This window comes from Mauremys reevesii, linkage group 14 (genome assembly GCF_016161935.1).
Source record: "Mauremys reevesii isolate NIE-2019 linkage group 14, ASM1616193v1, whole genome shotgun sequence".
NCBI classification, from domain to species: Eukaryota; Metazoa; Chordata; order Testudines; family Geoemydidae; genus Mauremys; species Mauremys reevesii.
Genome location: NC_052636.1, coordinates 19262590 through 19274961, shown reverse-complemented (window position 1 = coordinate 19274961; position 12372 = coordinate 19262590). Strand labels below are relative to the sequence as shown.

Below are 12372 nucleotides of genomic sequence, written 5' to 3'. Positions count from 1 at the left end.
CCATCCCATAGGGATCCGGTCAAGTTCCTCTTCTTCCAGAGGAAATAACCCAGGCCCTCTGTTGCGCTAATCTAATGGCAGTCTCTTGTGAGCAATTTGGGTATGTAGAGGTGATCTGGAAACTGGATAAGGGCAATGTAAATTTGGCAGTCCCTAGTGTTGTATTAATCACAGTCCATTGATGTCCTAATACATCTCTCTTTGGTGTAGTGCTACATCACATCTATTATTTAACTATTCTCAGGTACTTTCAAAAGGCATTAACATTAATAGCATAGGAGGGGGTGTATTACAGGGGTAATAGTGTAATGGAGGGGATGGCAAGGGCAACAAGGTGCCTTTGGTACTTATCATTTAAAATCCAATTAGGGAGGGCAAGACCTGCTGAAGGATTTATCCAGAACACAGGGCGCAGCATGTAGAATAAACCCCAAAATCCAATCAATACCACATTCCCAAGCAGGGGTCCCACAAATTTCTTCCTGCCGGTGTATAATTCTTTGTTTCTTCACCAGGATCAGTTCTTAATGTCCTTTCTAGTCAGGAATTCCTGGACTTTGGCAATGGCAGTGGAGTGAGTGTTCCTTCTTCTTTCCCGAAACAGTCGTAGTTCAGCATCCTACAGGGGAGAGGTTACCAGCACATCACCCTGTAATGGTTTTGCTTCTTCTAGAAAAATTCAAAGGCACAGTAGATCTGTCAGTGGACAAGGGAGAGGTTACTAGCACTTCACCTTGTCCTTTTTCCCTGCTGTCCAGAAGGCACAGCAGAGCTAGAAAAAGGAATAGGCTAATCATCAGTAGGAGAATCCTCCCGAGGTGGAGGGGTCTTTTTTTCAGTGAGAATCATGGGTCCAGGCAGTCAATCTTTCGCACTTCACAGCGGTGTTGGTAGTCAGCAGGACTTACTAAGGGCCTTTTCAGCATGAAGCCAAAGCAGTCTTTCATTGGTGGACCTTTACATAGATCCAGTCTCCTGGTTCCAAGGAGTGGCAGGGCTGCTAGGGTCTTTGAGTAGCGCTTCTTTACCTGTGAGAAAAGAAACCTAACACATTTCATTAGTGCCTGACAGTGTTTTGCAGATCTCATAGGTGTTTGGGCACATTCAAGCCCCCCCCCCACTTCTTGGTTGTCAGCCAAGTCTTAGCTGTGAGCAGTGTCCTTGCCTGGGGCCAGTGTCTTATCTTTAGCCTGAGCTTTCTAGCTATTTTTTTCCAGTTAATTCATTCTGTTCTTTTTCCTTCTCCCCTTCCTGGCTTCTTTTAACCTACAAAGGAAACTTCCACTCTTCACTCATACACCTTTTCCCAACCATGAACACATAAACATTGCTGATATACAGTACATTAGTTTTATTATGCAATGTATGCCACATATACCCTTCCACTGAAGTAACTTTATTACAGGGCTTTGGAGCAACAAGCCAGGACAAGCATACCCACTTTGAGGAGTTCACTCAATATAACCTCTAGTCCAATAGCTTCCCACCATCCCCAGCCCTCTGGCTAGAAATCTGAGGTAGCCAGAAGGAGCCCATGTACAATATGGGGAGTGGGTTAACTTTTCATGTCCTTGCTTCCAAAGACTGTTGGTATGCAAATTTTAATATTTTTTTTCAATTAACAATCTGACCAATGAAGTTTCTTTTTCTTACTTAAGCAAATGTGTTAGACTTTAGTATATCACATTTTCCTGATTTATCCAAACACTTTGTATTCCAAGTTGAATAAAACAAGTATCTGCATTTAACCCTTCTGTTTGATTTTAAACTAGACTATCCTATAAAAATATTCAATACAACAATTCTGGCCACGAGACAAACACCGCAAGACAGGACATAGAACACAAAACATAATTCCTATTGTGCCAGTAAATGCATGGTACGTTGAATGCTGTTCAGCTGGCATCAGTTTTCTCTGATTATCTGAAAGACAAAAAACAGAGGTCTACCTTCTTCGGCTTGACAGTAACAGTGGAGAGGGCAGCTCCAGAGTCCAGAAGACAAGAATAAACGGTTCCTCTTTGACATTCCTTTCTGAACACCGGGTAAAGGCCATTTACTTAACATATAATCCAAAGGGGTGATCCTTAGAGGGTTTATCCAGAGACCCACCCATCTGTCTTCTGACACTCAAACAGAGAATTACACAGAGAGCAGAGGGAATTATGGTCTAATCCAGGTTTTCCTACTTCTATTACACTGACCGCTACAGGGGACGGGACAGAAGGATCTCAATTCAAACTCAGAGCTTCATCGCACTCAATGGCTTCCACCCCGAGGAATTATGAATGAGAGGTTCAGTTCCGCCCCCACACCTAACACCCAAATGAACAGAGCAGAAAAACAACAGTTACTGGTTAAACAGAACAGAACCAGAACCAGATAGCGAACCAGAACCAGATGGCATTTCCTTATCCTATTAGGACTCACCTTATCGGAACACGAACCGCAGGGGCCGTGGTGAAGCAGAGAAAGAGGGGCCAAACACCCCGTTGGCACCGTTCCCAGTTCGCTGCAGCTGTCTGGAGTCCAATGTCCGAGCTAGGAGAGTCCCTGTTACCGAAATATCGGGTGCGTCTCGCTGAGAGCCAATAACAGCCTGAGAGGGATAAGGAAAGATGCTTTATTCTGCAGAAGAAAGGAGAGCCCTGTAAATAGATACAGAAGACTCTGCGTGACACAAGTTTTATAGATCCTTTATACACATTCAGACAAAGACCAAGCCGTGTTAACGCTTCATTGGTGGTTGCCAGACCCCGTGAAACCGTTATCTGGTCAGTGAAAACCGGCTTGGAGCAAGATTTCTCTGCTTTGAGGCAGAAGAGAAAAGAGAGTTCAAAAGTTCAGGTTACTGTGTACGTGAGGCTTCTGCTTCCCCCTACTGGCCGCTTGTAAGCTATTAAGGGGGGGCCCCCAGTAACTTTCACAAAACCACTTTGTAAACCTGAGAGAGCTGCCTTGGGGACAATGACAGGGAGAATCCCCAGAGTGACTCCTTGGATTCTGCTCTTCTCTGGCCTTTGGTTCTTAGAATCATAGAACTGGAAGGGACCTCGAGAGGTCATCTAGGCCAGTCCCCTGCCCTCAAGGCAGGACTCAGTATTATCTAGACAATCCCTGACAGGTTTTGTCTAACCCGCTCTTTAAAATCCCCAATGAAGGAGATTCCACAACCTCCTAGGGAATTTATTCAAGTGCTTAACCACCCTGACAGGAGGTTTTTACCTAATCTCCATCCTAAACCACCTTTGCTGCAAGTTAAGCCCATTGCTTCTTGTCCTATCCTCAGAGATTAAGAAGAACAATTTTTCTCCAGCCACTTGAAAACTGTGATCGTGTCCCCTCTGAGTCTTCTCCAGTTTTTTTTCAATCTTCCCTCATAGGTCATGTTTTCTAGATCTTCAATCATTTTTGTTGCTCTTCTCTGGACTTTCTCTAATTTGTCCACATCTTTCTTGAAATGTGGCCCCCAGAACTGGACACACTACTCCAGTTGAGACCTAATCAGTGCGGAGTAGAGTGGAAGAATTTCTTCTCGTGTCTTGCTTACAATACTCCTGCTAATACATCCCAAAATGATACTTGCTTTTTTGCAACACTGTTGACTCCTATTTAGCTTGTGATCCACTATGACCCCCAGATCCCTTTCCACAGCACTCCTTCCTAGGCAGTCATTTCCCATTTTGTATTTGTGCAACTGATTGTTCCTTCCTAAATGAAGTACTTTGGATTTGTCCTTATTGAATTTCATCCTGTTTACTTCAGACCATTTCTCCAGTTTGTCCAGATCATTTTAAATTTCAGTTCTATCCTCCAAAGCACTAGCAACCCTCCCAGCTTGGTATCACCCGCAAACTTGATAAGTGTAAGAGAGAGACTCTGCTGCTGGGAGGGTTTCACCATGTGTCAGAGGGTCACACCCTGGTGGGAGGGCTAGGCCTGTACTGGGATAAGGTCACTCTGTGCTTCACAGTGTGGCAGAACCTAGAGTGTCCATTAGCAGGCGAAAATTCTGGGAGGAATCAACATGTGGAAAGGACAAAAACCCTGTCTGAATTCTCTCACATTGCCCTTCTCGCCTTGGCAGGCTACAGAATAACGTCCACGTTTTGCTCCAGATCATCCCCTCTCCCAGGGGAAGGAAATGGCTGCAATGGAGCTGGCTCAGGTAAGGGATTCTCAGGAGCTGGTGGTGGGTTCTGCTTGGAGGGAGAGAATCAGTAAATGTATAGGAGGGTGGGAGCCATAATGAGCTGCCAAAATATTAACAGGTTCCCTCCTCCTCACCTCACGAGGGGGTCATGCCCCATCCTACCCCCATGCTCCTTGACACCCCGACCCATCCACCCCTTTCCTGTCCCCTGACTGCCCCTGCCACCCCATCAAACCCCTCCTCTCATTCTTGATGCCCCCCCAGAGCCTCTGCCCCATCCAACCACGCCTTCTCTCTGTCCCTGACTGCCCCCCAGCACCTCATCCAACCCCTGCTCCTTCCTGACTGCCCCCCGGGACCCTTGCTCGCAATCAATCCCCTTGTTCCCTGCCCTCTGACCGCCCTGACCCCTATCCACCCCCCCACAACCCACCGAACACCCCCTACCTGCCCCCTTACCACACTGCCTGGGGCCAGGACCAGGTCCGCGACTGGGCCGCAGGACCCGACTCCCCGAGCCGGACTGGAGCCGCTCGGCTGGGACCGGCGCTGCAGGGCCCGAGCTGGACCAGGTCGGAGCCACTCGGCTGGGACCAGCCCGAGCCAGGGGTGCTTGGCCGGGACCCAGCTGGGACGCTTGGCCGGGGCCAGGGGGAACTATTAACTAAGGTTTGTAACCTGTCCTTTAAATCGGCTTCGGTAGCCAGTGACTGGAAGTTAGCTAATGTAACGCCAATATTTAAAAAGGGTTTTAGAGGTGAGCCCGGCAATTACAGACCGGTAAGTCTAACGTCGGTACCGGGCAAATTAGTCGAAACAATAGTTAAGAATAAAATTGTCAGACACATAGAAAAACATAAACTGTTGAGCAATAGTCAATATGGTTTCTGTAAAGGGAAATCATGTCTTACTAATCTATTAGAGTTCTTTGAAGGGGTCAACAAACATGTGGACAAGGGGGATCCAGTGGACATATTGTACTTAGATTTCCAGAAAGCCTTTGACAAGGTCCGTCACCAAAGGCTCTTACGTAAATTAAGCTGTCATGGGATAAAAGGAAAGATCCTTTCATGGACTGAGAACTGGTTAAAGGACAGGGAACAAAGGGTAGGAATTAATGGTAAATTCTCAGAATGGAGAGGGGTAACTAGTGGTGTTCCCCAAGGGTCAGTCCTAGGACCAATCCTATTCAATTTATTCATAACTGATCTGGAGAAAGGGGTAAACAGTGAGGTGGCAAAATTTGCAGATGATACTAAACTACTCAAGATAGTTAAGACCAAAGCAGATTGTGTAGAACTTCAAAAAGATCTCACAAAACTAAGTGATTGGGCAACAAAATGGCAAATAAAATTTAATGTGGATAAATGTAAAGTAATGCACATTGGAAAAAATAACCCCAACTGTACATACAATATGATGGGGGCTAATTTAGCTACAATGTGTCAGGAAAAAGATCTTGGAGTCATCGTGGATAGTTCTCTGAAGATGTCCGCAGCGTGCAGAGGCAGTCAAAAAAGTAAACAGGATGTTAGGAATCATTAAAAAGGGGATAGAGAATAAGACTGAGAGTATATTATTGCCATTATATAAATCCATGGTACGCCCACATCTCGAATACTGTGTACAGATGTGGTCTCCTCACCTCAAAAAGATATTCTAGCACTAGAAAAGGTTCAGAAAAGGGCAACTAAAATGATTAGGAGGTTGGAGAGGGTCCCATATGAGGAGAGATTAAAGAGGCTAGGTCTCTTCAGCTTGGAAAAGAGGAGACTAAGGGGGGATATGATAGAGGTATATAAAATCATGAGTGATGTTGAGAAAGTGGATAAGGAAAAGTTATTTACTTATTCCCATAATACAAGAACTAGGGTCACCAAATGAAATTAATAGGCAGCAGGTTTAAAACAAATAAAAGGAAGTTCTTCTTCACGCAGCGCACAGTCAATTTGTGGAACTCCTTACCTGAGGAGGTTGTGAAGGCTAGGACTATAGCAATGTTTAAAAGGGAACTGGATAACTTCATGGTGGCTAAGTCCATAAATGGCTATTAGCCAGGATGGGTAAGAATGGTGTCCCTAGCCTCTGTTCGTCAGAGGATGGAGATGGATGGCAGGAGAGAGATCACTTGATCATTGTCTGTTAGGTTCACTCCTCTGGGGCACCTGGCATTGGCCACTGTCGGTAGACAGATACTGGGCTGGATGGACCTTTGGTCTGACCCGGTACGGCCGTTCTTATGTTCTAGCCGCTCAGGTGGAACCGGACTGGACCGCGCGCGCCGTCTCCCCCCCGCCCCCCCCCCGGCTTACCTGCCTGCTGCTTGTTTCAGGCTTCCCGTGAACATTTGATTCGTGGGAAGCAGGGGAGAGGAGGAGAAGGAGGGCGGAGCGTTCACGGGAGAGGGGGAGGTGAGCTGGGGCCGGGGGCCGGGTGGACAGCTGCCCGAGCCTTTGTTAAATTTAAAAGTTTTTTAGAACCAGTTGTCCTGGAACAATCGGTTCTAAAAAGGCTTCTAAATTTAACAACCGGTTCATGCGACCCAGCTGGAGCTCACCACTGGTGGGAGCTGCTAGAGGTGGTGGGAGGCAGGAAATATCTTGGGTGGAGAAAGGAAGGGGACAGGATGTGACAAACCTGCTGAGACTTGTGTACTCTAGGGTGCGATGGGTTGTCACCCCACTGTGCCCTCTAACCCTCAAGCCGGGCTGGCCCTTCTCACACTGCTTTGCTGGAGATTCAGCCAGCCTCTCCAGGCCCTGTTATCACCCAACATGACAGCAGGTGGCGGCATGCAGCCAACTAAGCTACCTGAGTGCTTTACCTAAGCCACTCAAGGAGAGAGCAGACAACAGCCAATTTCCCAGCGATAAGTATTAGCAAACAGATCAAAGCAGATTACTTAGCAAACAACCAAAAACTCAAACCAAGCCTAACATACTAGATGGATAGAATTTGAATTAGCAATTTCTCACCCTGACTGATGCTACAAGCAGCCCACCAAGTTTCCATACACAAGCTAGAAATCCCTTTACCCTGGGACAGCACTTCCCCCAGTTCAGTCTTTGTTCCTCAGGTGCTTCCAGGAGTTCTCTTGTCTGGGGAATGAGGCCAAGAGATGATGTCACACCCCACCTTATGTAGCTTTTCCATATGGCAGGAACCCTTTTTTCTAAACTCAGTTCCCAGTCCAGTTTGTGGAAAAATACAGGTACCAAAATGAAGTTCATTGTCATGTGGTCTGGTCACATGCTCTAGCATGTCCTGCTGAGTCATAGCAGCCATAACTCATAGGCTGATTGAAACATTCACAGGAAGGCTAAGCTCTTCCACAGTCCATTGTCTTTGTTGATGAGCCATGAACACTGTCTGGCTTCTTCATTGTTGTACCTGAAAGGCTCGTTGTGGCTGTTACCCAGAGTAAGCACATTTGAAAGACAGATACAGAGTCAATATCCATAACTTCAGATACAAACATGAACCATGCACACAGGTAGGATAATCATATTCAGCAAATCATAACTTTTCCAGTGACACCGCACATGACTCATCTTGTACAAAATGCCTCATGTCCTAATCATATTATAATCCTGCCACTATGCTGAATATGGGCTGTAGTGTCAGATAGCTCCTAATGTCAAGGCTCAAGTGCAGAGAATGAAACTTCCCGTCTTTGTGGAACAGGAAATAACCCTCTAGTCAGGACTGGGAAAACTTCCCAGACTCCCAGTGCTGAAGCCTGAAGCTACTGACACTTCATTAGTTACCCCCACCCCCAGTCTTTGTGGCAACTGCAAACGTTATCGGTGATGATTTTATATTCTCTTCCAGGTCATTGATAAGAATGTTAAATAGCACAGGGCCAAGATCCAATCCTTGTGGGAACCCCCTAGAAAGAAATCCACTCGACCATGGTTCCCCATTTACAATCATAGTTTTTAATCTATTTAATGTATGCCGTGTGTATTTTGTACCTTTCTAGTCAAAATATTGTGCTGAACCAACTCATATGCCTACATATATTACATCAGTACTATTAGCTGCAACCAAACTTTTGATCTCATCCAATAAGGATATCCAGTTAGTTTGACAGGATCTATTGTGTCTAAACCTTTTTAATGGGTACTAATTATATTACTCTCCTTTCTTTATTAATGAAATCCAGTATTGGCTGCTCCATTCTCTTGCCCAGTATCGATTTCAGACTGACACACTTATAATTAGCTGCGTCATATCTTTTATACTTTTTAAATATTGGCACAGCATTAGCTTTATTCCAGTCTTCTGGAATTTCCCAAGTGTTCCAAGTCCTAATTAAAATCAACATTAACAGTCCACCACGCTCCTCCAGCAGGTCTTTCAAAACTCTAGTTATCTGGACCCACTGATTTAAAGACATCTGACTTTAATAGCTGCTGTTTAACATCCTCGTGAGTTACTTTTGGAATGGAAAGACTGTCAGCGTCAACGTCTTATGATATGAGTTACATCATCTGTTTTTCTACAAATCCAGGAGAGAAATATTTATTGAACATTTTACCTCTTCTGCATTATTTTGATGATTCTGCCATTTCCATCTAGTAATTTACCACTACCATTGTTAGGATTAATTTTGTACTTTTAAAAACTTCCTTCTTATTTTCATTGGTTGATCATTGATTTCTGATAGCTTCCCTTGCTAGCTTTCTACAATTCTGACCTTCTAACTTAGATTCTTTACTATTGACTTCCCCTTTCTTCCATATATTTTATGTGGAGAGTGTTGGGATTCCTACCAGGGAGCCACTAGCAGGGTCCAGAGACAGCCCCACCTCCTATATCTATCTCTGGCTAGTAGCTATGTAACAAATGTGAAGACCCTGCTTCCATCTGTCAGCTGGGAGACACAGAGGTTCTCTCTTTCCACCCTCTGATGCCTCCTGGCTGCTCTAAGCAAGGTGAGGTGGGACTCTGTTAACATGTGCCTCCCAGAGTTTCCATTCACCTGATGCTGCTGTTCTGTGAGTAGTGGGGTTGTGAGTGGGGCAGCAGGTCCTGAGTGTTGGACTCTTGCTCTTTCAGGGGCCGGTGACCTTCGAGGAGGTAGCTGTATATTTCACCAAGGAGGAATGGACTCTGCTGGACCCCACTCAGAGAGCCCTCCACAGGGATGTCATGCAGGAGAACTATGAGACGGTGACCTCACTGGGTAAGGAGTCCTGTCCCCTGGGTTATTAAAGCTGTGGGGTCTCTAAAGAACCTGAGCAGTAATAACTTTATTCATCATCCAAGTTTGACAAGTTTCTTTGCCCCCTTTTTTTCCTTATCTTCCATATACAAGCAGGCAGCAGGGAGGGAGGAGGTAATGAGAGATGAGGAGGGAACAGAAGAAGCTCCCAAGGTGTCGGGAGGTGATGCCAGCTGCCAGTAATGGGAAGAAGGAGAGGGGAGTGTGAAGGAAGGGCACCCAGGAAGTGGGCTGGGTGGGTCAGTGGGAGGGAGGAGAGGTTTGGGGATCTAGAGCTGTGGGGGATCCCAGACCTTTAACCCTGAATCCGTACCCAAACCTCAGGTAAATCCCAGACTTCAGCATAACCACTCTCACAAAGCCTCAACTTAATATAAGGCCCTGAACTGTAGCAAGCTTAAGCTACGTTTACTAAATCGAATCACTAAATCGACCAGGCTGGATCGATCTCAGAGTGTCAATCCCGGCTGTAGTGTCGACCTGCCCTTAATAACCCATTTATCTATGTTCACCTCCTTGCCCTTCCACGCATGTTCCAAGCTAATAAGCAATTCTCTGAGAATGACATCTTACCTCTAGTGAGTATGAAATTGCCCACAAGATGTGAGACTAGGTCATAGATCGTAAAATCAGGTCGGGGTCAAGAAGAGTGAGAGTTTGGAGAGTCTTGTCCCCCCTCTCCCCATCTGCAGCAGCCACAAGCTGTCTTCCCTCCCGGCTCCTTGGATCTCTGAGCCTGTCCCTCCTGAGGCTGCGTGGCCCAGTTCTTGTTTCTGACCTTCTCCTTTTCCGGAAGAATGAGAGGCTGTTGCTCCTGAATGTTAGTGTGTAATTCCCCAGCCTTCTCCTCCCACTGGGGAGTTTAATTCTCCTCCCGTTACCCCTGAGTCACTAGATTTCCTAATTACCCAAAATGTGCGTTTGCGATTTCATAGTTCTGGGGTAGCGAAGCCTTTGACCTGCCTCCATGGTCTGCTCACGGAATGGCCCCTCAGGTATCAGGCCTCCAGCCAGCCCCTCTCTGTGGGCAGGGACCCACATGCCTCTCCTTTTTGACCAGGGTTTGAGGATTGCAGCTTGTCCTCCACTGTGTTCGCTGGACTAACGTCCAGTTCCTGTGCTTTGCTTTCTCTCCAGGGTCTGTGAGCAGTGTGTCTGAGATAGAGGTGGGACTTTTGGTGATACTTGTATGATGCCAATGCACACCTCAGTTTCCTGCTGTGATTGGTATTGCTATGATTCTAAAGAGCAGGAGACGTGAGGTGTTTTGTCATGTAGCTGTCATGGGGTGATATGAATGGGTCATTAAGGACTGGCTGGGAGTAACCTACATCAATGGAATACCCGACAGAGACAAGGGAATGATTGTCACCCAGGGCCGCCCAGAGGATTCAGGGGGCCTGGGGTCTTTGGCGGCGTGTCCCCCTTATCCGCTCTGACACCACCGAGCATTTACCCTGTGTCCCCCTTACCAGCTCTGATGCCGCAGAGCATTTATCCTGTGTCCCCTGTTCCTGTTCCCCCTCCTGTTTGACTCAGTTTATATAGTAATATGCTCAGCTATATCTTTGCTTAACCAATCATTGTATTGAAATTTAACTAACCAATCCTAACACATTGAAACATAATTCTCTAACCAATTGTATCCCACTACCCTAATTAACTTACACTTAGCAAAATTAATTGTACAGCAGACAAAACCAGTTAGACAACCAGACTGATTAACATTGTAAAAGTGTCAAGTATCAGAGGGGTAGCCGTGTTCTTGCATCTGAAGAAGTGGGTATTCACCCACGAAAGCTCATGCTGCAGAACGTCTGTTAGTCTATAAGGTGCCACAGGATTCTTTGTTGCTTTTATTGTAAAAGTGGTGGCCATAAAAATAAAACAATACAGAAATGAGGGTTAGACAACCACAAGCATTGAGAAGTGATTTCTTGCCAGACAGGCTGCTGTCAAACTAAGTTTTCTTTAACCATCTTAAGATCTGTTTCTTTATCTGGTGGTGATGGGCACTATCGGGACAGGATCATCTTCCTTACAGCCCAATAGCACCTTATTTCAGTGTGACTGGTTTGGGATGTGAGGGTGTGACCCTTCGCTTCCCAGGTTATGGCTGCCCCTGCTGCTTAGCCAAAGGCCTTAGCCTAAGAACAAGGCCTCAGACGGTCACAGTAAGAGAAGGCCCTTACAAATACAGACAGTGATTTTGATTCTTTGTTTTCGTACTCCTGTAACTAGCTAAGTGATAAAAATGCCCCTAAGTTCTTAAACTATAGGCTTTACAGGCTGGCCTGAATATCTCTATTCTAACAGTGGGGTCTATCCCTTCCCCCATTCTGTGTCTGTCTTGTCTATTCATATTGTAAATTCTTCAGGGCATGGGCCATCTACTATTCTGTGTTTGTACTTCTCCTAGCACAATGGGGACCCACTGTTAGTTGGTCCTTAGGCAAGGTAATGAATATGATTTATAATCATAATAATTCTCCTGCCACTTTGAGCCAAGAAAGCTGGCCTTGGGATGTTACTGCTTAAAAATGAGCTGGGGGTTAAAACCATGGACTATTCTTTGTGACAAGTATCCCACAAATTCCACTGACCTCCCTGGTTTTCTTTGCCTGCAGTAGGGTTTCCAGTTTCCAAACCTGATGTGATCTCGCAGCTGGATCGAGGGGAAGAGCCGTGGGTCCCAGACCTCCAGGGCTCTGAGAAAGAAGTGCTTCCAAGAGCTGCCTGCACAGGTGAGGAATTGGTTAAACCAACTCAACAACTGTGTGGGAATGCAGGAAACATTTGGGATGCCCTACAAAGACCCTGTGAGCTCTCCAAGTTCAGGATTGTTCCCTGCAGATGTGGAATCATTATGGCAGATGTCACTCATGGCTTCCCTCCTATTCTGACTGACAACTGGCAGCAGGTCCCGCCCCGATTTCTCTTTCTCCTGAGTGTTCTCGTGAGATGCAGACCAAAACTGATCCCTTCCTCTCTC

The 12372-nt window shown here is 46.1% G+C and overlaps 1 long non-coding RNA gene and 1 pseudogene across 1 annotated transcript; one reads left to right on the top strand and one right to left on the bottom strand.

Moving 5' to 3' along the window:
- The window catches only part of LOC120381639, a 318539-nt pseudogene that overhangs the window by 221272 nt on the left and 84895 nt on the right, over positions 1 to 12372 (bottom strand).
- Positions 4135 to 12049, top strand: LOC120381645. The gene is made up of 3 exons (XR_005588116.1): positions 4135 to 4168; positions 9215 to 9341; positions 12008 to 12049. It is a non-coding gene; the product is annotated as an uncharacterized LOC120381645 (long non-coding RNA).